We start from the raw sequence: 6,000 nt of genomic DNA on the forward strand, positions 1-6,000 counted from the left end.
ATGGTTCTAAGACAAGGCACTGTGTGTGTGTGTGTGTGTGTGTGTGTGTGTGTGTGTGTGTGTGTGTGTGTGTGTGTGTGTGTGTACAAACTTAAGAACATAATGACAACATTCAACAATTAGACTTAACAGATACATTTTGGTTTATAAATGGATTCCATGATTTCTTTTTTAAACTCCAACTGCTCATTTAAGAGTGCAATGAGAGATTAACTTACTTACTTATTTAGTTCCTCCTGCGCCGGATGGTGCATTGGGCGGCAAGGGATCGCCAACGAGCTCAGTTTACAGCCACATCTTCAGCCTTGTCCCATGAAAGATCGACCGCTTTCAGGTCCGCAATGAATGACCGTCTCCACGTCTGTTTTGGTCGTCCATGACTCCGTGTCCCTCGGGCGGGTCTCCATGACACAATTATCCATTCCTTTTAAGAGAAGTTAAGTAACGCCACATGAAGAACCTCCTTGTTGGTAACATAATCTTGATACGAGTAGCACAATGTCGTCTGCTCAATCAAGATCTGCAATTCGTCGTCCGTCGTGTCCTTGAACTCGCATGATGAAATCCACAGCAAGCACAAAAAGGAATGGCGAAATAACGCAGCCTTGTCGCACTCCCATCTCGATCTCGAACGAGTCCGAAAGATTTCCTCCGTAATTTTCGTCGGTAGCCACGTGATTATCAGTAGTTACCACGCCTACCTAGCCGCATCAGAGCCATTTTCCGTCAACAACTTCCATTTTAGACCCACAGACACGTGACTGGACAGTTGCCACATGCAGTAAATTTGGGCCCACGTGGGTTTTGGCATTGCAACGTCTGATTGTTTGAAGTGACGTGAACGCGACATCATTACTGTGATTCTATTGGCTCAAATGATTAAAAAGAGGTGTCAATCATGCAAATTGACCAAAAGAAACCAAAGTTACAGCCCCTCAGAGTTTAAAGGACCAGAGACCAATTAAACGCTCCATGCCCACAGCAGAAAAGGGCCATTGCCATGTAAATGTGTGGTTAATTCTTCAATATATATATATATATATATATATATATATATATATATATTTTTTTTTTTTTTTTTTTTTTTAAAAGCATTTGTAGGCCTGTTAATAAAATTAATTCATTTTTTCATGTTAACTGACACATTTTTAGAAGGGTTATGTGCTAAAAATAAAAAATATAAAATCTACTTACTTTTTCTGTGTTCCACTCTCAGGAACTTTGACACCGTAATTTCTGCTTCAATAATTACACCTCTGATGAAATTTCAGAAGTGTCAGACAGAGTTTGTAATTGCAGAGGAATAATCAATTAAATTTGGGCATTACATTTTCGAGCAGGAAGCTCAGAAACTCCCTGGGGGCTTAAGAGGTTTTAAACTGCATAATTTATAAAAAAAAAAAAAAAGAGTGGAAAAGCACTATTTAAGAATTTTGAAACGCAGCTTGGCGTGATGGTGCATTCGTGGCCTTACAGGTTACCTGAACATAAGAGGCAAATTGTTCAGAAGGAAGTTGCTGAAATGCTGAGAATGGGAGTAATAAAAGAGTCAAACAGCGTCTGGTGTAGCCCCATAGTTCTGTTTGTAAAGAAAGACTGGTCTATACTGTCATGTGTCGCTGTGTGCAGGCAGGAGTAGTAGACCCAAAGTGCAGACTCACGGCAGGCAAAAGTGTACTTCAAAACTCAGCTTTTATTGCTGGATGGCAAAACGTACCAAAAATCCAAATAAACTCACTCACACACACACACACACACACACACACACACACACACACACACACACACACACACACACACACACACACACACACACAGCCAGACAGCCAGACAGCCACAGCATGAATGAGGGTAGATCACGACACAGACACAGAGAAACACAGAGGGAGCAATCGGGGAATGGGTAACAGGAGGGAAACACAGCTGGGGCAAATCAGGCCTAACGAGACAAAGGAAGCAAAACCAGACGCATTTACATGAGACACAGACTTTCAAAGTAAAACAGAAAACCAGTGTTGCCAACTCCTCAGTAAGGAAAATCGCTATTGGTTGTCCTAAAAGTCGCTAGAAGTCACTAAATGACGTCATCGCCTAATTTGCATAATTGGTCATGCTAATCTAATTGTAAATTATGTTGTTGGAGAGAGAAATAACATCGTGGAAGAGACATAAAGTGAGTAAAAAACGTCCTAAATGCATTTAGAGTTTATTTAGAACTACAAATTAAATTTCTTTTACCAATTATTGTTTTTTTTTATGTCACAGTTCCACCCCTGCTCCTTTACCCGGGCTTGGACCGGCAAAAGTGACCTGAAATAGGCACTCTGGTGGAGTTACTTTGTGTCTGTGTGTTTATAAGTAGTTTTAAACCTTGTGATCCACAAGACAGCATAACAGTAAAAGAGTAAAAGAAGAACTGACTGCGTTACAGCACCCGCTGCTTGTTGAGAGTAAAAGCGATATGCGCTTTCACGTCTTTTTTTAGCGACTTTTTTTTTAGAAAAAAGTCGCTAAGGGGTCTGAAAACTCGCTGGGTCAACGACCCAGGCATCCTAACATATACAGCCTCAGTGTGGACTCTCGCAAGGTTCAGCCGATGTCGGCACAGCCTCAGTCGGGTGGTGCAGGTGTGTGGCAGGGGTGTGGTCTCTGGCTCTGCTGGAGGGGTGGTACGGTAAGCTGACGGGGCTGTGCCGGGAGGATGGAGTGGACAGGTGAGAGTAGTGATGGGATTTCTGGCTCTTTTTAGAGAACCGGCTCTTTTGGCTCGACTCATTAAGAAGAGCCGGGTCTTTCGGATCCCAACCAACTCTTCAGGTTGTTTTGTTGCTTTAACAACATTATAAAATTATGCACAAAAGGAATTACTAATGTAAAAAAAAAACCTGTGTTTATATATAAATATATATGGTGGCCCCTAGAGACAAAGCACGTACAAATTCCAAAGCATGTACAAACTCCAAAGCACATTTCTAGCGTTAACTGAACTTCCAAAACAGAGCTACCTAGATCACTTAAATTACACAATTGAAAGCATATGTGTAATGTTTGTGTATTTATACACAGGCACTCATACATATTCAAATAATTTTAAAAAATGTTCATTTACCTGTTACTACCACACACCAAATCCGGTCGTTGGTACTTCCTGGCTTGTGTAGCCACTAGGTAACAAAAGCTCAACACTGCCCCTAAGCATGCTGGAGCACTTCTGTTGTTTTGTACATGTTTTGGAGTTTTTACATGTTTTCGAGTTTGGACGTGCTTTGGGGTTTGGACGTGCTTCGGAGTTTGTACGTGTTTTGGAGTTCGTACGTGTTTTGGAGTTTGTACGTGCTTTGTCTCTAGGGGTCACCGTAAATATACTTTTGTTTATTCACTCCACATAAAATGTAATAGATAACTCATATAATACAAAAACCAACTATTTACATTTCAACTTTTAACTATTTAAATTTTCAGCTTTTTCCTTTTAAACAAATTTAAAGTGAAACATCACAAAACACTGCAAACTCAACCCTATTAAATATAAATATGAAAAAATAGGAAAACAAAAAGAAGATGCACATTCTGTCATATGGGCCTGCATGAATTAACTTTCTGAATCCTTTATCATCCGCAATCATCCCGTCTTCCCAGCGCAAAGCACAAGGCTCGAGGGAAGCGGAAAAAAAGAGGGTGAGAGAAAGAAAAAAGCCGGCTCGCGTCGTTCACTTCAAAGAGTCGTCTCTAAGAGCCATTTCATTCACAACCGACAAATCACTAGGTGAGAGGGATACAACTAATGAACCATGTTCTTTTTAGTGCCTAGGCCCAGAAATGAGCGGTGTGTGGTGTGGGAAGGTGCTGGAAAGCTGGCTTCCCGGCTGGAACATATATGGTGCTGAAGCAGTGGGAATGCTGTATTTTAAAATAAAGGTGCTCAGAGGGACCCTGGAACACTGTGTGGATCCTGATCATTTCACAAAGAACTAGTCCATTTACAACGGGTGCACCTCAAAATATCCTTCGTAATTTTTCAGTGTGTGAAGCTTTAATCTCTTTTTTCTTTGCTCACAGAAAATAACTATAACAATATTATAAGAAGTGCTTGCATGTTCAAGGTATCCCTGCTAACCCTGGATGAATCTAAACAGATTTCACCATAAGGTTCTGTGTCCCATGCAGTGTTGGGACTAACGCGTTATTAAGTAACGCGTTACAGTAACTACGTTATTATTGTGGTAACGAGCACGGTAACTAGTTATTATGCCAAAATCAGGAACGCGTTAGTCGTTACTCGGATTTAGATAGGGTCGTTACTCGTTACTTCGTCTGGTGGCTATCACGGAGCTTCCACAGATTCAGTAACATTAGTAGGTGGGGGAAGCCAGCAGGTGGATGAAAGAAAAGGGACGCAGAAGGAAAAGAGACCCGAGGCGGCCGCCGGTCCAAGTGTGAACTGAACTTCAGGTAAGAAGTTATGACCTGCAGTCTCTCTGTGTCAGATATAAACCAAGTTTAGGTGGAGTTTATTTTTGTTATTCTGACTTTTTCCGTACTGCGTGCTAGCTAGCATGACGGAGTTTCTATAGAGCTGGGTGGGTGCTATGAAGTTAATGATGTTGAACTTTATTTTGTTCATAAGTTATTAGAGTTGCCAACCGTCCCGTCTGGTATTCAGAGAAAATATTACGCGTTTCTTATTGAGGTGAAAAGGAACAGTTTGTCCCGTAATTCAGCTACAATGAAAAAGGCACAAAGCTGGAGTTATTCTGTGTCTTTACGCTGCACAGCTGCCTCTTCTTCTTTCATTCTACCCCCTCCCTCTCCCGTTTCTACTTCAATCATGAAAACTGATCAATGATCAGCTGATCGGCTCTCTTGTTTGTTTATCGCTCACTTTGCGCAAGAAAGAGGAAACCAGCGGATGTCGCTCTAAACAACAGCAGCACGTTTAAGCTTGATCAGCTATTGTTAGAATTTATTTAATATTAATTTCTAGTATCAGCTGATGTTTGCTGGCGCCACAGCTGCAAAAAAGCTGCTGGTCATGATATGGTTTGGTTATCTGGTGAGAGGGAAACATGAAGATGAAACCAGGAGATGTCCTTACTGGATCATCAGAGCTGAACAGGTGATGGAGAAACAGGTTTACCTTTTAGGTAACATGAATGAGTTGAAGGGAAGTTATGAACTGTTTCTGAGAGACCAATAACCCCAGGATCCTTTTTTAGGTAGCTGACAGCTGGTAACTGTGTAGGTGCGAATCTAGCAAAGTGTTGCCAGGGGGCCAGGTAGGGCATTAACAGGGAAAGGGGGGCACAAAGAAATACTTTTCTTTCTTATTCTCATTTAAAATGTCTAGCTTTTAAAAAATAATTATCTGAATCTTACAACAAACGATTGATAGATTGATGCATACAGTGGGGCAAAAAAGTATTTAGTCAGCCACCGATTGTGCAAGTTCCCCCACTTAAAATGATGACAGAGGTCAGTAATTTGCACCAGAGGTACACTTCAACTGTGAGAGACAGAATGTGAAAAAAAAAATCCATGAATCCACATGGTAGGATTTGTAAAGAATTTATTCGTAAATCAGGGTGGAAAATAAGTATTTGGTCAATAACAAAAATACAACTCAATACTTTGTAACATAACCTTTGTTGGCAATAACAGAGGTCAAACGTTTACTATAGGTCTTTACCAGGTTTGCACACACAGTAGCTGGTATTTTGGCCCATTCCTCCATGCAGATCTTCTCGAGAGCAGTGATGTTTTGGGGCTGTCGCCGAGCAACACGGACTTTCAACTCCCGCCACAGATTTTCTATGGGGTTGAGGTCTGGAGACTGGCTAGGCCACTCCAGGACTTTCAAATGCTTCTTACGGAGCCACTCCTTTGTTGCCCGGGCGGTGTGTTTTGAATCATTGTCATGTTGGAAGACCCAGCCTCGTTTCATCTTCAAAGTTCTCACTGATGGAAGGAGGTTTTGGCTCAAAATCTCACGATACATGGCCC

Source organism: Astatotilapia calliptera, chromosome 11, assembly GCF_964374335.1.
Source record: "Astatotilapia calliptera chromosome 11, fAstCal68.1, whole genome shotgun sequence".
Taxonomy (NCBI): Eukaryota; Metazoa; Chordata; class Actinopteri; order Cichliformes; family Cichlidae; genus Astatotilapia; species Astatotilapia calliptera.